The sequence below is a fragment of the Prionailurus bengalensis genome, chromosome A2, assembly GCF_016509475.1.
Source record: "Prionailurus bengalensis isolate Pbe53 chromosome A2, Fcat_Pben_1.1_paternal_pri, whole genome shotgun sequence".
In the NCBI taxonomy this organism is placed as follows: domain Eukaryota; kingdom Metazoa; phylum Chordata; class Mammalia; order Carnivora; family Felidae; genus Prionailurus; species Prionailurus bengalensis.
In genome coordinates this window covers 56,569,474-56,590,568 of record NC_057348.1, presented here as the reverse complement: position 1 = coordinate 56,590,568, position 21,095 = coordinate 56,569,474, and the positions used below count along the sequence as shown (strand labels likewise).

Below are 21,095 nucleotides of genomic sequence, written 5' to 3'. Positions count from 1 at the left end.
CAGAGAGAGGAGAGAGGCCTCCTGTGAGTGGGAGACAAGACCCCGGGGCCTGACAGGCAGCCAGGAGCTGGGAGGGGGCTGCAGCCAAGAGGCAGCCCCCCCCCCCCCCCCGCGTCCCCTGCAACACCGTTTAAGCATCCAACACACTTTACTGATTGATTTTGCTTATTGTCCATCTCCTACATGAGCGTGTCAGCTCGTGAGGACAGAGGTTTGACCCACTACAGGCAGTGATGAACCCCAGTGACCAGAGTGGGGCCTGGCACACAGTAGGTGGTCAGTGAATATTTACTGACCCCCTAAATGACTCCGGTCACCTTCTCTGCCTCAATCCCACCACATGGATTGAGTCAACCACGGATTTCTGTACTTTTTGTTCTTATTTTTTTTAATAAAAATTAACAAAAGTGACTCTTCTCTCCACACCTACTTGGGCATCAGGCACTGTAACATTTGTTATGGGCTGAATCGTGTCCCCGCCCAGAATTTATATCTTGAAGTCCTAACCCCAGCACTTGAGAATGTGTGTTAAGAGGCGGGATCTTCAAAGAGGTAGTTAAGTTACAGTGAGGTCTATTAGGATCCTAATCCAACACGACTGGTGTCCTTCTCAGAGGAGATTAGGAGCCAGACATGCACAGAGGGACGACCATGTGAGGACACAAGGAGAAGGTGGCCACCAAGGAGAGAGACCTTAATGACACTAACATACAGGACTTCCGCCCCCCCTCCAGAACAGTGAGAAAACAAATGTTACCATTTTTTTTATAAATACCAGTCTGTGGTTGTTATGGCAAGCTTGGAAATGAATACAGTGTCATCCATATATTTTCTCTAAATCTTTTTTTTTTTAAGTGTTTATTTATTTTTGAGACACAGAGAAACAGAGCATGAGCAAGGGAGGGGCAGAGAGAGAGAGAGAGAGACAGAATCTGAAGCAGGCTCCAGGCTCTGAGCTGCCAGCACAGAGCCCGACGCGGGGCTTGAACTCACAGACTGTGAGATCGTGACCTGAGCTGAAGTTGGAAGCTCAACCGACTGAGCCACCCAGGCGCCCCATATTTTCTCTAAATCTTAAAACCAGTCTGCAAAGAATTATTAACTCACTGTTTCCAGGTGGGGAAACTGAGGCCCACAGAAGTACGGGTACCTGCCTGTGGTTGCACAGGTAGTGAGTGGGTGAGTCCGGGGGTCAGCACCCAAGTTGGCTGGATTCCAAGCCCGGGCACACCCCTCCACCTCACCGCCCCTCATCCCTCTCAACATTCCAAGCACCAGACTGTGGGGACAGAGAGGGAGTGGCTCATCCCAAATTCGTGAACTCAGAAAACAGACATTTGTTCCTTCTGCAGACTACCTTTCAGCATAGGACAAGGAGACAAGGTTGTTTCTCACACGGCTTCCGGTAGCCTCTCTGGTCAAGCCTTGCCATTTCCCTGTCCCTGCAAGACATCAGTCAACCTTTGAAGGCTCTCTGATCCCTGGGTCCAGGGCAGGGAAGGTCTCTCTGGAAGGGGCCCAGCAGAGAGAAGGGAATACAGCACCCCCTCTCAGGCTGCAGTCCTTCCTCAGGGATCCTGTCTTCAGACCAAAGGGAGCACCCCACACGCAACATCCCTGGGACCAAATGGTCTTCCCCCGCCCAGCTCTGCCACATTGTCCCCACACATCACAGGGCCTGGCAGGACTCCCTGCCAGTATAGAAGGTGACTGTTCACGGACTCCTGGGGGTGACAGACTCGGAGTAGGGGCAGAGGGAAACAGCCTGCCCTTTGGTTCCAGTTCTGCCCTGAGCCAGGGATGGGCTGCAAATCCCTGCACTTGCTTTCCAACTTGTAGGTCAAGAATAGTACAGGACTTCCGCTCCACCAACTGGCTCTGGCCTCCGGGGACATGCGGTGGGTGTCCTGTGACAAAGGGCATCCCATCCTGCTCCCCAGAGGCTAAAGTGTGGCAAAGGCCCTTCCTTGGGGAAGAGGTCTGGGTACTTTGCCTTGATGTGGCTGTAAATCAGGGAGGGTCATCCTTCACTTCCAGGCCTGCCTCCCCATCCATTATCAACGTGGATGGACTAGACCCTCTTAAGGTATCAGAGGAATATCACCCTTCAAGACTCCTGACGTCACAGTTACCCAACGGCTGTTTCCTCTGGGCCCCATTTGTGTGCACTGGGTGGGGGAGAAGGGTGGGATCTAACAAAAGTTAAAATTCCCCTATTCTATTGACATAGCTTTGAACAGTGCCTCACAATAAATACTCGGTGCCTTGATCAATAGTTGCATGGAAGAGAGAAGGAATCCCCCTATTAGACTCGTAGGTGGTCAATCCCCAGCTTACAGGCGAGCAAGCCTATCCATGGACAGATGAGCCAGAGCGCCTGCCTTTGCTCTGGCCCCCACACACCTCCCTGCCTTGCCCTTTTCGTGCAGCCTCCAAGCACCTCGCAAGGATGTATTTCTACACATACATCCCCCCTACTGGAAATGCTTCATTCGGGGGCAGAGTCTGTTTTTCTGAGCAAGAGGCTGACAGGAGACAAAATCTCATCCTCGAGGACAAGCAGCCGGAGCCCTGCTTATAAGGTTTTAAAAGAGTCTCACAACCCCGGGTTTCCAGAAACACGGGGAGACCGAAGGGGTGGGCTCTCTGCAGGTCCCCAGAGCAGGAAGCCCTTCTGTGCCTCACGGTGGCTCGGTCAGGGAGGGGTGGGCCTTGACACACCCCAGGATAAGGCAGTGGTCACCTCTCGTGTCTGCGGGGGATTCAACCCTTTCCCTGGGCCTTGCTCACCAGGCCTCAAAGCAATGGTGAACAGGCAAAGGGGCATTCTTCCTGGCAGCAGTGGCGATGAGTCTGTGAATGTGAGAGGCTGTCTTCATTCCCCGGTTGGCTGTGGTTTGGGGCCGAGGAAAGAGAAGCAGGCGACAAGCCTCTGGACTCAAGGGCCGTATGTGGCTCAGTAGCCGGGGAAGGGCCTGGCTGCCTTGAAGGCTGGGGGCAGGGGCAGGATGTCTGTGAGTGGTGACCTGACAGGGATGTGGCACTTCCTGGGGCTATGCCAGCCCAGGATCCTTGCTCTGGGCATTACCTGGCTCCCAACTGTCTTAAGGCAGCAGGTTCCAGAACATGCTCAGGAGAGAGGGCCAAGCCTCCCCTCACAGCCAAGGGAAGGGGTCTGACGGTCACTCGCGGCCTTTCTCTTCACCATGAGGCAGCTGCAGCCTCCCCCCCATCAGCCCTACCTTCCGTACACACCCAGGCTCTGCTCCCTTATCAGCAGATGGTCCAGGCCACCATCACTGCTCCCTGGATTATCACAACAGCCTCCTCGGTGGTCCCCTGCCTCTCTTCTCCCCATGGCTGCCACAGTGACTCTGATAAAACATAAGATCAAGTGCTTCCCTTGATCCCAATTACACTTAGAAGACGCTGTCCTTGCAATGTCCTTGAAGGCCTGACCTCAGCTGCTCTCATCTTAGCTCCTCTCCTTGCTCATTCTGACTTCCTGATTCACGGACTTCCTCTCTGCTCAAAGGGGTCAGGCATCCTCCTGCCTCAGGGCCTTTGCACTGGCTGTTCTCTCTGCCTGGAACACTCTCCCCCAGATTTCTGCTAGCACCAGATTTAAAAATCATAGCTCTCTCTCCACTCCCACCCCCCAGATTACTGGCCCTTTCTTCTCTTTTGTTTTTTCCTTTGGTGACAATCATTACTTCAAGACACACTGTATAATGCATTTATCTTGTTTTTTTGGTTTGTTGTCTGTCTCGGACATCAGTGTATAAGCTGTAAGAGAGTGGGGACAATTTGTCTGTTTTGCTTGCTGATGTTCCCCAAATGCCAACCCACGTGCCCAGGTAACAGTGCTCAGTAAATACTTGCCAAAGGAGAAAAGGCATTTCCCCATGCCTGCTGGGAGCCAGGTCCTGGAACATAGTTTCTCACATCATTCCTGCCAGTCATCCTGGGTGCCCCAAGCCAAACTCATGCTCTTTCTCCACCGTCACACAGTGACACGAGTCAGGGTCCTGGGTGTCGTCATCACGTCAGGCCCTCCTCCACAGCCAACCCCCACCCCCGTCCCATTCAATCTGTCACCAAATCCTGCTGAATCTACCTGAATGGTATCCTCTTGACTCGTGCAATGTGGCAATGCTTCCACGGCACCAAAATCAAAACCAACCCCAGACCATCCTGGTAAGAAAAGAATTGGCCAGGCCATCCTACCGCAACCAGCATGGCCCCACAACTGACAATGTCCTCTGATACATAAGTGAGCACTGCGTGAAAATACGTCTGCAGCTCAAGAACCCACCCTGAGCCCGAGGACGATCAGAAGCCACACACTACTCGACACGAAAAGAGACTCCTTTCTTAATCTGAGCCAAACAGCTGGTGAACAGAAAGGTAACTTTTTTTCAAGTGAAAATGCCCCATGGTGACGAGTGTGGCCAATAGCCACTCTCAGAACGTCTAAATTGGTATAAGTTTTTCAGAGTGCTAGATGGAAACAGCTATCAAATTCCACTTGACCATCCTCTGACGGAACCTGTAAAGCTACTTATAGCAATGCCCTGAAACTCACGGGCCCCTCGGTTCTGGTTAGTACTCAGCTCTGCCCCTAGTTCCTTCCTGGGGGAGGAGGAGGGTTGTCCAGTGTGAACAGAACAGTCATCCTCTCCCTCCCCACAGCAGGTTGCCCTAGGGACGGAGACCTTTGCTTTATATGACGGCCACACTTGACACAGCAGGGATTTGGGGGTCAGGGAACCATCAGGCCCAGCCCCTGGCCTCCATCCTCTGCTGCCCCAACCCCCTCTTCCCTCCCCTGCCTCCTGCACCAGCAGCCCACCCTGCAGACCATTTCTTTGCCACGATGATTTCTGCACCAGAGCACAACATCTCACCACCCAGGTCAGCTGCCTTTGGGAAGCTTCTGCTACAACCTGCGTCCATCAGCCAGGCCTGAACACCCTGGAGTGGGTCCTCAACTGCACAATGGCATCCGGGATCTCTCCTAGACACCTGGGTCATATGCAAATCAAGGAGTGGGGCTGGCACCTGTTCCAAGTGGCTGACAGTCCCTGGCAGTTTAGAATTTCTGGAACATTCTACGACAGTTAGGAGGCTGCTGCCTAGCACTCTCAGAAGGTGCTCCTGGTCTGGTAATCCCTCTCCTAGAGATTCACGCTAAGGAAATGAGCGAATCTGCAAAGCGGTAAATGCAAGGAATTTCACTGCAGTGTTGTTTCTAATTATAAAAGTTTGGAAATAATCTAAATGCCCGTCAACAAGGGATTGATTTAAATTACTTATATATCCATATAATGGAAACAATGTCAAGCTCTGGGGAAGATTCTGGTTTGATGGCTGTTCTTATGAAAAAAGACAAGGTTTGTCTGGCCGACCATGAGCTTAACATGAGCTGATGCAGTGACACAGCTGGGAAGCCAGTCGCTAACATGAATATAAAGCCAGAAGCAAAAGCAGCCTGGCTGTCCACTACAGGTGTCAGTTCACAGCAGAGGACCACGTCTGGGCACAAACCGCTTGCTTCTCCTCGTTTGTCTGTGGCAGACATTGCTAATTGATCACAGATTCCCTCCTGCAGATCTCCTCATGCCTGACCCCAGCTGGCTCGTGGCAAAACTCTATTTGCCAACCCCAAATCACAGTATGCTGGGAATAAAACTCCAGGTCTAGAAACCACCTCTCACAAAGAGCTGGGACTGGTTGGCAGGAGAAAAGCAGCCAGAGGGGAGGGATGATGCCTAGCAGTAAGCCTGACAGGCTGACAAGAGAAGGATGGAACAGATGTCTGCAGACAGAACTACGGCCGAGGTTGTCCTCCCTGAGAAAGTATGTGCTCATGTGGTTAGCGCTGCTTAGGAAGTGATGAGCTCTCTGTCACAGGAGATGTGCAAGCTGCAGGTCAGATACCTGTCAGGGATCTAGCAAAAGGACTCCTCTACCGGCTAGAATCTGCTATGGACTGTCTGAATCTGCACCCCCCACCCCATGCATCCCCGCTGCCCTTCACTTGCATTCCTCTGCCTCTGAGGGGCCACACTCTGGTCCAACTCAAATCCCACTTCCCGCACGAGGCTACCCCCAGCTAGCGAAACCCCCCATTCCCACACTCTGTCATGGTGTAGATTACCTGGAGAAAGAGAGAATGTGAGGGGTGGACCCCACCCCACCGGGAGTCCCGTTCCATGAGGGATTGGTCCCTGGAAGTCCTGGCCTCCAGCAAAGACCGGGACCCGAGACGGGCTCCTTTCCGAGAGAAAGCTCCACATGGGCACAATGGGGCTCCAGAGGTGAGCTGGCCCGGCACAGCTAGCCAGCTGATAGCTGAAGCTGCACACAGATGTGTCCCTTCTGGCCCCTCTGGCCTAGGGACTCAGAGCCCTGAATCCCGAGACAGTGACCCCAACCTCCTCCTCCCCTTCTCCAGTCTTCCAAATGTGCCTTCCTCTGCCAGAGGCTGGTGTGTATGATATTTATGTGGGGAAATGGCTGGATCGCTACAGAACAGCGTCTAGAGTTTCCGACCGCCCTAGGATGATGAAAAGCACATAAGAACTGAAAACACATTTTGAAAAGTGTAACATCCCTGTGCCTTCCTGCCAAGCGAGGGGGCTGGATGGCCTCCCTGCTGCAGCCTCCGAGCCAGATTTCTGGGTTGGAATTCTGCTTCTACTGCTTACCAGCTGAGTAACCACGGGCCTCAGTTTCCTTTGCTGTAAAATGGGGGCAGAGTCCTGACTACACACGCCTGCTATGAGGCTTAACAGAGTCAACACATATGAAGTCCTTAAAAGACTGCTCACTTCATAAAAGGCATTTTCTAAATGCTGTCTCTGGTTATTCTTTGACTGATAGGGCCCAACCTACACATCCTGGCAGCTAGAGGTGGGGGGCAGACAGGCCCAGTGTGTGAGCCAGGGGACCCGCCTCTGCCCGCTACAGGGCCTCTCTCTGCGCAGACAGCCGCCTCCAGCCATGGGCTGGAGTCACTGGTGACGAGGCCCTAGGGAGGGCGGGACAGTCCCAGAAAGGGACCCGGGCTCCGTGGCTCAGACGCCACGTCCTGACTCTAGCTGGGGAGTGAGTCAGGGCTGGGGCGGGAGGGCCCTCAGCCACTCGGGCCACGGATGTCTCTAATTATGGCCTTTGAAGTCACGAATGACTTTTCTCAAGAAAAATGTTAGAGGAGGCTCCGGGCAGAAGCAAGGGGGCATGGGTGAAGAAGGGACCCTCTGTTAGGGGGCTGGCTATTCACCCCAATGTAAGGACGCCGATCGTAGGAACAGTTAATGTCTATATAGTTAGCAGTGCTCCAAGCATTAAATGTGACTCAGTCCTCGAAACCACTTTACAGTATGGAGAGGAGGTTAAACTCAACCCCAAGGTCATACAGCAAGTGGGTGAACTCAGAACCCACGCAGTCTGGTTTGAGTCTGCACACTTACCCACTGTGTTCACATGACCCCTTAATCACACACACGGGTTTGGGTCATGTAGTGGTAACTCTCCTCTGTAAAGCCTGCTGCATACAGGTGCCGTGTTAAGTGTTTAAACTACATGGCCTGTAACCCAACTACCATCGCGGGGAGCCAGGAGAGAGCCGTGACTTCCGTATGTGGGCTTGGTGGAGTTGAGTCACTAGGCCAAAGCTACCCATGTAGGGAAGAGCAGGGCTCGGACTTGACCCCAAGCAGGTGTCTCAGCCACCCAGCTGTCCAGAGGAAAAAGCATGCCATTGACATACCGAGGTAGAGCTGGGGTCCAGCGCCTGGGGGGCTTGGGGTTGTGCACGGTCATGAGATAAATAAGCCTGGGCTGTGTGTGGCCAGGTCTGGTCACGTAAGATGGCAAAGCCACCCGCTTCAGAGTGGGCTTGGCCCATGCTGGAGGAAGCAGCACTCTAAAGCCTGCCTGTGGTTAAATGTTCATGCCAGGAGCCTCAGCCCAGACTGACTGCTGGCAGTCTGCATGGGCCAGAGCAAAACAGCCTCCTGAAATACATATGCCCCTCGTGCCTCCAGGCCTTGTGGCCTCCCCAGTGCTCTGCTTTCAGGGTTTCTGATTTCCAGAAAGGGAGTCTAGGCCAGGGCAGGAACAACTAATTCCCAGCCCTCACACGTTCTGCCATGGGGCTTCTACAGCTCTTTGCTGCCCAGGCCATATTAACTGAGGTTTATCACTCAGGAGGGGATGGTTTTGCTCTGCTCCAGGTCCTGGGGGAGGGATGCAGATTAACTAGGGCAGGACCCAGGGAGGTGAGGGTGGGAAGGAAAAGGTGGCCATGTCCTCTGAGAAAGAACGGGGAGGGCTCAGCTGCAGAAAGGCAGCCTTGGGACCATCTACAACTCCCAGGTCTCTGCAGGGCCATCCTGGGGCAACGGGAGCAGGCAGATCAGTCGCACCAGAAGTAGGGTGAAGGCAGCCTGGTGGCTCTGGGGATGTAGAGGTTTTTAGCAGTTCAGCTCTTGGGGAAGGGGCTGCCTCAGGAAACAGCGTCCACGTATTTAATCCCATCAAGGAGACTCAGAAAGGATTCATGGCTTGCCCAGATTGCAGAGCTCAGGAGCAAAGCCTAGACTCAGCTGTGCGACATGCTCCCAGTCTTTCCCACTCGGTGAAAAGTCCCCGGGGCCAGGGAGGCAGCCCCCAAGGGCTGGCCTGGCTGCAAGGAACAGAGTACAAGGACACAGAGGGGTGGATTTCAAGGGAAGACTGAGAGCATACAGGAACGCACAGCTGGCGTGCCCAGCAAGAAAGGGACAGAGAAGACCTCCCCAGGGAAACTGGGGAGGCCGTTCTTAAGCAGGCCATCCACGTCTTCCCTGGTCAGGGTGGGGAGAGGAGGTGGTGGAAAGGCAGCACCCCCACAGACGCCTAAAGCCATGATAAGTGTTCTTGGGAAGACAGGTGTCTGGCTGGCGACCAAAGTGACTTATGAACACCCAGCCAACGTCCCAAAGCTTTGTCCCTCCTGGGAGGAGGAGCTGGGGACCACCTAAACCAAGGCCTGGCAATACTGGGCGTCTCCGCTGGGGGGCAGGGTCAGGATGAACAGGACCCAGAAAGAAAGAGCCTCAGGAGGAGTGGTGAGCAGGACGGGGTGTGCTTCTAGTGTGTACAGCCAGTGGCGATCTGAGGAGGGCCCAGGGGAGGCACTCGTGCAGGCACAGATGTTGAGCCCTGCGCTCCCAGCCTCCAGGCACTGCCACAGCCTGGCATGGAGGGGCCCGGGGAGGCTGGCGCCCTTGCAGGAAGGTGTGAAAAGACTTAGGGTGTGAATCCACATGAGGCACACACGCTCAACATGACTTCTGGCTGGTTAACCAAGAGCAAGGGAGGTGATGAGCTGTCTGGACAGTCCAGCAGAGACCCCAAAAGGGCTTGCTGGGGGTCAGGGGCAGTCAGGAGGGTTCCTGCTTTAACCAGTTCCCAAATCTGCTTTAGTGAGGATATACAGTAGTCACAACATCTAACTGCCCAGCACCACCCCCCTTCGATGATTGGCGGACCTCTCGAAGGCAGGCAGGCAGGCTCACCAGGAGCCCACGCACTCTCCCGGCCCCTCGGCGGAGAACGGCTCCATCCTTTCAGCCGCTCAGGCCCAAAATCAGAGCAACTCCTGGCAACTCTCTCTTCCCCACACCCTACTGCCCACCCGTCAGCAGATGTGGTTGCTCTACCTTCAAAACTGAGGCCGCACCCAACCAGTTGGCCTGCCCCCCTGCCCCCAGCCCGGTGAGCTGCTGTCACCTGTTCCCTGCATTGCTGCCACAGCCTCTCTGATGGGCTCTCCTGGCCTCTTACTACACACCCTTCTACATACAGAAGCTGGGATCCTATTAAAACACAAGTCTAACCAGGTCCCTCCTCTGATCCCACCTCATTGGCTCACGGAGGCCAAGTCCTCAGAGGGACCCAGAAGACTGCAAGGCCCGAACATTCTTCCTGCTACCCCTCCTCCATGCCCCCTTGGCCACCCCGCCACAGCCCCCACTGTCCTCCTGTTACTCTACATTCCTGGCACACTCCTACCTCAGGACCTTTGTACATGCCGTTCCCTTTGCCTGGTGTCTCTTTTCTCAGATGTCTTCCTGGTTCACTCCCTCATCTCCTTCAGCTCACTCATTTAAAAACCATACCCTTCCCCCCCCCCCCGCCCTCCCTTATTCTTCCCTGCTCCATTTCCTTCTATAGCACTGAAACAGCACCATCACACCACTATATGTGAGGATGTGACCCCGAGAGCTGGGGCTTCCCTGCTAGGATGGGGAACTGGACTCTTAAAACACAACTCGGTCACTCTGTCGCTTCATTCAGCGAACATGTCCTGAATGCCAGCTAGGTGACAGACCCCTGCCAGGCACTGTGAGCGTGGCCGTGAACAGACAGACACAGCCCTGTCCTTGTGGGCACACTGGGGGATGCAATTAATTAATAATGACGGCTTGTGTTAGGAACAGTAATGGAGGAAGCATCAGGCACTGTAGGATGGTGAGCAGAGCACGTGCCCTGGTGCCAGAGGTGGAAAATATTCCTAGGAGGCATGTGGCATCAGCCAGGACCCGCGGAGGAATGCCACGCGGCAGTGAGGGGTGAAGGCTGAGCGGACAGAGGTGGGTATTCACAGCGCACATGAGGGACGGGACGGAGAAGTTCAGTCTGGCATATACAGAGGGGCGGGCAGGACCAGACCTTGCAGGGCCTTGTGAGGCTTCTTAAGGAGTCCAGACTTGACCCCGGGACCAGGGCAAGGCTGAGTGAGCAGGGGAAAGATGGAGAGGGGAGGTGGCAGTGCCTGGGGGACAGCACTGTCTACACCAGGTGGTGAGGAGCTACGTGGGGGGTGGTGAGAAGCTGGGAGACACCTGTGGGAGGAGTGGGAAGAAGGACAGGAGTCCTCAGGGTCCTGAATCCAAGTTGGCGGGGCCAGAGTCACCAAAAGTTGAGGCAGCAGAGAGCAGGGACACGGCAACGTGAGGGTGGCACAGGGCGGGGATTGGAAGTCGGGCTGTGGCGGGGTAAAGGGAGGAGCTGGTGCAGAAGCTTTTGAGGATGGTGGCTGAGGAGACAGTGGAGATGGGGTGGCAGCTGAAGGGGGCTGGGGGCTGCAAGGAAGACTGGTTGTAAAGCTGGGACAGACCTGGGCCCAGGAGGAGAGGGGGGCCCTGGGAAGGCCCAGGAGGAAAGGGCACTGGGCATGGGCTGGGGTCCTGAGATTTGAGCTGGCAGGGGGGGATGCAGCCAGGTAGGGCCCTTCCTCTGGGCGTCTCCCTGCTCCCTGAGGGGCAGGGAGGGGGGTCAGAGGGCTGCTGAGGGGGCCTGACCCCTCCCACCAGCAGGCTGGGGCTAAGGCAGGGCCAACTTCAGGTCTCAACCAAGAGACCTTGGCCCGAGGTCTCAACCAAGAGAAAATGGGGGGTTCACTCCAAGCCTGTGCCCCACTGCAGGAAGTGGGCCCACAGACCTCTCAGGTGAACCCTGAGCCCACAACAGCTGCTTCTAGAGCAACCCTACATGGGTGCCCAGCTGCCTCTCTGCTGACTGCCCCCTTATCTCAGGGAAGAGAGCCACAACCAAGCCCCGGCCTGCTGACTCCCTACCCCGAGGCCTGCCCTGCCGAGGCTGAGACAAGGTCTGGCCCAGATGTACCTCCCAGGCTATAGCATTATCTCTAATTACCCGGCACCGAGACCTCCAGGAGTAACTTTCTGTATACATATAAAAATATACAGCTCTGAACAATAAGCTTCTCAAAGCAGAGGCTATTTTTAGAGCTATGCTTACTGAACCAGCATCCAGCATTTCCCTGCTTGTCAGCAGCTCCCGGTGGGATGGGCAGGCGCCACAGGGATATGTAGGCAGAGCTTAGGAATGGTGGGGTCTTCTCGGACCTCTCGAGCACAGCAGGAAAGGGGCCGTTTGGCAGGACGCTCAAGCTGGCGGGGGCATGGCGGTGGCAGCCAGCTCTTGCTCCTTGCCCTCTGGTCCTGAGCGCCCTGCACAGCTCTGCAAGGTCTGCCTCCATCCTAATGCGGTGACAACATGAGTGACAGGGAGAATCTCCAACCCCAGCTTCCCTGAGCCTCGATTTCCCACTTGCCTGGGGTGGGGGGAAGGCCACCACTTCGAGGCGATGTGATGGAGTCAGGTGAATGGCGCCCTGGCAAGGAGCCCTGCAGACAGCCAATACCCTGCCTAATTAGAGGGAATTATCCAGGAGGGGCCTCGGCAGCGCCCTTCCTCAGTTGGGGCTTGTTCTCATCAGCGCACAGCCAGAGGGAAGAAAAAAGTCTGCTGTCCTGTGAAGCCAGCGCATGCAGCCAGGCCCTCACCCTGTCCTGTCAACATGTTTTCCAAGGTCATCTTTCTGTCCCTGGGGAAGTGGTGGCTCCAGTCTCCCCAGGCCAGGCCTCACTCCTAAACATAAAGAACATCTGTCTCCAGCCTGCTGGAGATGGGCTGGACTGTCCCAGTCCTCTGCTTGTGAGTCAGTCCCATTAAAATAACCCGGAGGACCAGAACGGGCTTTGGAGATGGGAATTCAGGGTCCTGGAGACAGGGACGGGCAGGAGGGCAGCCCTCGGAACCTGCAATCAGATATCCCTTGAATGTTTATGATCCTGGGGGCTCCCATCGGGATGAGGGTCTTGGCTGTGCATAAACAATGAGCCCGATGCAAGGCCAGGGGAGGCCCCGCATGGTGCATGGGTGCCTGCCCAGGGGGTCCCATGGAGCTCAGAGCATGGCAAATGTAGTGGGGGGGGAAGGGGTCACCCAGGCAGGAGGGAAGGAAAAGGGGTTCTAGATCTACAAGTGCCACCTCCACTGTCTCAGTCATGTCGAGCTCTTGGGTCTCTTCATAGCACACCTTACTATCTTTTTTCCATTCATTTGTTCTGTAAGTCTGTCTCTTGCTGTGAGAAAGCTGACTCCAGAAGGGTGTGGCTGCCTGTGCTGCTTCTGTTTCTGGATCAGGCATCCCCAGTGCCATGAACAGGGCTTAGCACAAGCAGGTGCTCAGTTAGTATTTGTGGATGGATGGATGGATGGATGGATGGATGGATGGATGGATGGATGAGTGATGGATGCTACTGGTGACTAAGGAGCCCACACGAACCTGGAAGGCAGCATCGCTCATCTGTCCATTCAACAAACACAGAGAGCTCTATGCCAGGTGCACCCTCCCACAACCGCACCTCGTCTGACCTTCTCCCCTGGACCAAGAGCCACGGGACCAAACCCCTCTCATTTCCTTCTAAGACCCTTGGGCGGCATCCCCTTATCACACTGTCCCCTGGCATTTCAGCTGGGCCCCCTTGTTCACTCCCTGTGAACCCGGGACAGGGCTCACTCCTCTCTGGTTTGCAAGCAGGGGCACCGAGGCCTGGAGGGGAGTGAGGCTTAGCTGGGTCACTGACACACTGCACAGCCTTAGCTGGGTCACTGACACACTGCACTCCCTCACCCTGCAGCTGGGCCTCAGAAATATTAAACGGCTGCAGAATGTTTCTCCGAGATACAGATATGTGGTCTGCACCCAGAACACTGCTCTCCATGCCCTGAGTCACAGGGGGACAGGGGCCTCATGCGGTCCCACCCCTTGGGGACCCCTGGCTCAGTTCCCCTGGGCCTACCTCTGCCCTGTGCCCATCTCCCACAATCCTGGGAAGGCTGTGAGGCCAGGCCGGCTCTGGCGGGGCCTCAGACAGGAAGCAGAAACAGAGTCTCACTCCACAAGTTGGTGAACGTGCGCTTTTACTTAGGCTGAAGGCCAGCTGGCAGAGGGCAGCCATGAAACTCTGCATGAGGGCAGGCGCCCGGGGCCGACGCAAAGTCCAGCCAGGGCCTCTGCTCGGTGAGGGGCCAGTCCTAGTGGCATCGCCATTAGTCCCAGAGCAGTTGGTTTTCAACCTGCCTGGGATCTCACCCTACATCCTGGAGTCCAGAGCATTAAGCTGGGGATAGGCCTAAACCAGGAGGATAATCAGGCTTCAACACCAGTCCTGCAGTCAAGCCCAGGATGGGCAGCCTTTCCACAGAGAGGCTGTGAAAAAGCCCTTTATTCTCCCCAGTGCTATCTGGGCCAGGCCAAGGCAGGGTGAGGCCCATCCGGGACCCTGAGCCTTGCCCCCGGGGCAAAGCTGGGTGGGAGGCCTGGTGCCCCCCCTCCCCCATACAGACACTGTAGACCTCACAGAACTCCCTGAAAGCCAGAGGGTCTCTCTGCTCATGGCTCATGGGGTCTCAACACAGAGCTCCAGGTCAGCAGCCCTGGGCCTAAAGAGTATTTAAAAAAGAAACAAACAAAAAACCCTTCAAAGCTATAATAAATCACCACACTTGACATCTAGAAGGTATTTTTTCTCCTTTAAATGCAATTCCAGGCTTCTGACTTTTCTTGGGGAGAGAAACGGTTGAGGATCTGGCCATACTGGGCCCACGGTCCTGCCTGATGACAGACAGAGCAGGGGTAGCCACACCCAGATGGGGCATGCTCTTCCTCTGCCCTAGTCCTCACCGTTCCCTATTGCTCGCCATACTCGGTCTGCTCCTCCCCCATTGGTCACCTTCTTGCCTGCTGCCATGCTCACAGAGGACCCATCTCAAAGAGCAGCAGTCTGATCTGCGGACCCGGGCTCAGCCATTCCCAGGGAACCTGATTTAGAACACCAAGTCCCGAGGGGCAGGATCCAAGACTTCCCACAGCTCTGCACAGCTAGTGGGAACGTCAGGACCTTCCGCTCTGCTGCATCCTGTATTTAACTTTTACAAGACCTTACCAATGTAATGCCACCACACTGGTTCTGATCCAAAACCACGTGGCCATCATAGCCACCAAGCCTCAATTTCCCAGATGCCCTCATTTCTCAGTTCCATATGGTCAAGATATCATTTGAAAAGCCCTCTGATGGGGCACCTGGGTGGCTCAGTTGGTTAAGCGTCCGACTTCAGCTCAGGTCATGATCCCACGGTCTGTGGATTCGAGCCCCGTGTCTGGCTCTGTGCTGACAGCTCGGAGCCTGGAGCCTGCTTCGGATTCTGTGTCTCGCTCTCTCTCTCTGTCCCTCCCCCGTTCATGCTCTGTCTCTCACTGTCTCAAAAATAAATAAACATTAAAAAGAAAAGAAAAAGAGAAGAAAAGACAAGACAAGACAAGACAAGAAAAGCCCTGTGATAACCTGGTGTCTATTCTCAAACTGGACTCTCAGGTGGTCTCCTGGGGTTGGAAGCTCAGCTCTGCCCACCCTCGGCCGCCTCCTCTGCCTGTCTGTGTATTTGGAGCAATGCCCTCATGGCTCCAGAAGCACCCACAGAGAGTATGGGGAAGATCGGTGAGATCAGACCATGTTGAGACGAGGTTCCCACTTCCGGGCTGAGTGACCTGGGGCAAGTTACCTCACCTCTCTGGGCTTCTGGTTGTCTCATCTTTGCAGTGGGGATCATTCCTGCCCTTTTTGCCCAACAGAAATGTGGGAATCAAGCGGGGACACACTTTGCCAGCTACAAACCCCTGTGTAGGCATGTGGGGCTGTCTCTGCTGCGCTCCCACTGCTGATCAGAGAAGAAGGGCTCAGTAGAGAGTCTTTTGCTGGGATTGTCAAGGCCAAAAAGAGGGATTCAGGATAAGTGTCCTCCAGCCAAGCACCAAACTAAGCACTTCCTGCTTGGGAAACCAGAAATGTCTCTTGTGGATCTATACAGAGCTTTATACTTTCAGAAGCCCCTCTCCTTGCATCCTTCCCACTGCTTACCTGGTCTCAAGCAATAAAGTTTACAAAATAGCTTCCCTGACTATGATCTCATCTGTGTATGGCATTGCCCTCTTCCTTTTCTATATATATAGCTATTTTCTATATACTCTGCCAGACCCTCACCCCCAGCTAAGCCAGGGTAGTTCTTGTTGGTTTTGACTTTTTACTGCATAAAGACGACCAGAGCTTCCAACCCCTGGGGCTCACTCGGAAAGATTTTTCAGAATACACACACACACACACACACACACACACACACACACACACACACAGAGCCAAAAATCTTCCTGGCTGAGCCAAATTAAATACAGAGGCCTCTAGTTATTTCCATACGTGCAAAATGGACTCAAATAAAGCAGTTCTCTGTGGCAGGCTCCAGCAGACAGGGCTGGGCCAGGCCCCAGGGACGCCCCGGGAGTGCCGGGCGGGAGGCACAGGCTGGGGAGGCTGGCGCTGGGACAGAGTGTGGGCAGAGAGGAGGAAGATGCCCACTGTGCAGGCCTCGCTGCCTCCGGCCCACCCTGCTGGCCAGGGCCAGGCGTGCGGCCGTCTGGGAGCCTGGGACAGCCTCGGCCCCAGCTTTCCAGTCCCACCCAGACTGGCACCCATACTAAGCTTGCCTACCCTCAACAGCCAGAAAGCACTTTCTAAAATGCAAATCGCTCAAGTCTTTTTGGGCATAAAATCTTTGTCATGGTCCAGGCGTCTCAATGGGGTACTTCCTCTGCCCTCCCACAGGCTCCCAACCCACCTCCCAGCCTGCTGCCCCTCCCGCTGACCCCACCTCACTCCCAGGCTGCAGCTCTGCGGTGCTGTGACTCCCGGCCTGGCCCTGGATGTGCCACCACGGAGGGAGCAGAGCCCACGAGAGCCCAGGGGACTGCTCTGCCCAGCTGTGAGCTGACCCCAGGAGGCGGCGCATTTCATGTGTCTGGGTCCGTGGTGATGAAAACCCACGTATAAAATGCGCAAATGAGTAAATAAATGAACGGACGATGGCGCGAAAAATACTACACTGACAACAACAGATGCTCGCACAGAAATAACTCGTAGCGTCCTGTCACAATGTTTTAAAACAGATTTTCATTTTTTAAAGCAGTTTTAAGTTCCCAGAAACACTGAGCAGAAAGTAGAGATATCCCATATTCTCCGTCACCCCCCGCCCCACGCATAACCTCCCCTGCTCTCACCTCCCCAGCCCTCTCTGTGCTGCATTTGCTAATCCATGGGCCTACACTGACATGAGGTTTTCACCCCAAGTCCACAGTTTACAGGAGGCTTCATTCTTGGTGGTGCGGACAACCACTACTGGAGACAGATGCAGCGTCATCTCCCCATTTCATGGATGGAGAAACTGACGTGCAGTGGGGTGATGTGACTTAGCACAGCCCACACAACCCCCATGCAGGTGACTGAGGCACCGGGCCAAGCACTTCACGCCCCCCACCTTCCGCATGGTCTTCCCTCTCCTGGGAAAGCCTCCCCCTCACCCGCCGCCCCCCATCTGCCCACGTCTGGGGTAAGATGGAGGCTCAGGGTAGGGAGCACCAACCCCTCAACCTCCTGCATCTGCAGCTTTGGCACACGGCCCTTCCCTGTAGACTGCCTGTCTGGCACCTGGCAGAAAGGGGCTGTGTGGCCTATGGTAAGTGACTTGGCTTCTCTGTGCCTCCATCTGTCGGCCATAAAATGTGGGTACTGTCTATCTCACAGGCAAATGATAATGCAGACACAAATCCTCAGCCTGGGGCATGTCACCCAGAGTGCTCAGGGTAGCTGCTGTTATTATCACGATACAGGATTATTACTCCCCACGGTGCACGGGGGCCATGGGGACTAAGGGAGGGACTCTAAGGCTGTGAGTGTACAACAACGGGAAGAAGCCTTAAGCACACCCTTTGTTCACAAGTAGGTGCTGGACCGTGTGACCCAACCCCAGCATGTGCACCTGAGGAGAGCGAGGGGTGAGCTGACAGGGCATGGCCACTGCTCAGAGCAGGACGGGGGTGGGACTCAGGCCCGCGGTTTGTTTTTTTAACTAAACTGGGTTGAGGGTCCACTGGGTGCCAAGCACTGTAAGGCGCAAGGGGTAGTATATGTTCCTAAAACTATATCAGAATATTATTGAAACTAATACAGGAATTGCAACTAAAATTTGCCAAGCACCTGTTATGTGCCAGGCTCCAAAAGCAGCACCATTAGAAGCAGCAGGGTGGAAGAGACCACGTGGTGAGAAGGGAAGGGGACCTGGCAGAGGCCTAGGGAAGCCCGGGACTGACACAGTGTGGTGGGAGGAAGCCGGGAAAGCCTGGTTGCTTAGGCCAGGGAAGAGCGCTCAGAGTGTCCAGAGGCCAAGCAAGGTGAGGGGCCAACCTGTCTCGGGGCAAAGGCAGGTGCCACTGCCCAACTCTGCCAGCAGGCAAGGGGCAAGGAGGGCAGCAGGCAGGGCCTGTGGAGCCACTCAGCAGAGTCCCACTCCTGCCTGGGGAGCCGAGGCATGACGGCAAGAGCCTTGGGCACTCCTGACCTGATGCGAGCCCAGGAAAGTCCTCGCCCGATGGGGACGCACGAGCCTGGCCTCCCCTAGCCACCTGTAGACACAGCGCCTTTGACACAGACTTCTCTGAATGGGGCAGGCATCGCTTGGTCTTCAAGGCTGGGAAACTGGCCCGGCCTCCAGCTTCCCCAGTTGGGTCAACGCGGCCAAGGGCCATTTAGGGAACTCTACACTTTGTCCTGGGAACCCACCCCAACAAACTGGACATCTCTGCCTCCACACGACAGGTCCTTGACTAAAAGCATCAAAATGTCTGGGATGTGCTTTGAAATAATCTGGGGGCAATGAAATACAATTGTCCGCAGGGGTCATCGTACCATTCTCTCTAGTTCTGTTTATGTTTAAAATATTCCATAAGGAAAAGTTCAAAATAGTGCTAAGAATCTGCTATCCACATCAAGGCCTTCCCCGGGCCATTTCGCCAATTTTTACTAAGTAGGAAAACAAAAACAAAATCCCAGTTCCTGCCCATTTAAGTTATGGCTCTTAGAAAAGTCAGTGGCCCCAAAGAAACAGACAGGAGTTTGCATGGCTGCACCTCCCCCGCTGCTTCCTCCTCTGGTAACAGCAGAGGAAAGAGCTGCTTCCCCAAACACTTCCTTTCCAACCGCCCCCCCTACCCCCGCACGGGACTAATTGCACTTCGGGGTCCAGTCCAGGGCCTGTACGGGGAAATCACGGCAGGAATGACAACTGTGGTCAATACCAATTAATAAGAACCGTAGGAACGACTGGCATTTAGTGAACACCTACTATAAGTCTGGCACCGTTCTAGCCCCCCCTTTCTTGTCATCTCCGTGGAGAGTCATCCCAGGGAATGTGGAAGACAGTTCTTACACCCAGATGACCTCCTGGGGCCGGCAAACACTGCTGCTGGGGTTCAAGGCCACTTGCCAGGGCTTCCAAGGGTCCTCTGTCAACTCTACAAAATGACAGTGCACCTCTGTGCCCATCTGAGTGCCAGGGCCCAGTGGGGTCCTGACGGTGCCCTCCCTCTCCTCTGCCCACCATTCTAAGGTCCAGACTCCCCCCACCTAGTGATGTCAGGGAGCAGGAAAGATACATTAACCAGAATACCAAATGACCTTCTGCAAAGCTTGGGCATTATTTTCATTTTTGTCTTGGTTTGCTTATCCATAAAGTGGGAATGCCACCAGCTACATCCTAAGGGTCCGGGGAGGTTCAAATAAGGTAAGTGTGTAAAATTCAAAGGCCACCCAAATGTCAGATACTATCGTTTCTATTCTGTGGCCTGTTCGGGCTCCGGTCTCAAACCTCTGCCAACTCCAGACCCACCAAAAACAGTTGTGGCTTTGCTCAAAGCCAGCTGAACCCTTTCCCTTTCACACCAGCAGGTTCTAGGCATTGTTGTATATGCCACGCACGACCACCTCGCACGATCCCCACTCACAGAGGTGGCCACCTTGCCCTGGCCATTCATTCACAGAGGAGCAGAATTGGGACTCATGTCAACTTTCTCCAGCCCAAATGTCACCTTCTTCCCGCTGCGGCCAGCTGCCTCACTGCCTGGCGGCTGGACCAGGCTGGGGAGGGCAGGACAGCACAGTGAAGAACCCAAGGCCAGGCTCTGGAGCTCTTAGCCGCATTCGGCACCAGGAGCAACCCCAGGTAGACCAGATGCCACACTTGCCCTAAGTACCAGATCTCAGCACAGGCGTCCGGCCGAGAACTCCGGAGGCCACCATGCCCCACCTCAGGGGCACGGGGCTGAGGCATCAGCCTCAATGTCCCCACTCCTGAAGTGTCCCCAGGGGGCCTCTCCATCACCCATGGTGCAGACCATTTCACTGTCCTGTCTAAGAAACCTTCACTCTAGCTGAGAGCCAAGCCACCTTATTTTGCAGTTTTTCCAACCCATAGGCAAAGCGATTCCCAAAATGCTTTGGACTGTCCTCTCTTAGCAGGCTACAAGCACATGCACAAGCCTATGGGCTTTTGTCGCCTGTCACCAAGGCTGCGACTGTCTCTCTCGTGAGCAGCGCCACGACCCTCGCGTGGCTCCCCTCAACTCGCACCCCTCTTCTTCCTTCTCACTCTTACCCCTGGCTTTGTCTGTGGCCAAAAGCAGAGAAGATGCATTCCTGTCTAACAACACATCTCCCCTGAATGAGTACCACGGTCCAATTTCAGCACAGTTGGACCTGGAGGCCCTGATGTCACAGCTAAAAGCTAGCACCTCTCGGGTGTTAACTGTGTGGCATTTAAGCACTTCGCGTGGATTAATTTGTTTAATCCTCACAGAAACTCCCTTGGTTCCTACTGTCACCTACGTTTTACAAATGGGGAAACCAAGGCACAGGAAGCCTGAGGACCATGCCTGAGATCACAGAGAGTGTGCGGAGCAGAGCTGGGGTTAGGGCTATGGGCGGGCTGGCCACAGAATCTGCTCCCCTAACACTGGATCAAACGTCCTTCCTCAGCGAATGACCACAAGAGTCACTAAGCCCACCCCTCTTCACAGAGGGGAAACCGATGCCCAGAAAGGGGATGGGAAGAGGTGACGGGCGCCGGAGCTTCTAGGGAGGCTGAGTGCCAACAGCCAGTTAGAGCCAGCTCTGCCCAGGCCTCTGGAGGGAGAGAACCTTCCAAGCTTAGCAAGAATCAGGATGGATAGTAACAACCACAATGATTATAATTAACATTTATTGAGCACTTACTGTATATAATACGATAAGGCACGGTTTTAAGTGTTTCACGTGTACTGACTCATTTAATTCTTGTGCCACCTAGCCTCC

At 54.8% G+C, this 21,095-nt stretch overlaps 1 protein-coding gene across 1 annotated transcript in view; it reads right to left on the bottom strand.

The window, feature by feature from the left end:
* Nucleotides 1-21,095, bottom strand: part of IQSEC1 (IQ motif and Sec7 domain ArfGEF 1) — a 449,412-nt gene that overhangs the window by 43,323 nt on the left and 384,994 nt on the right.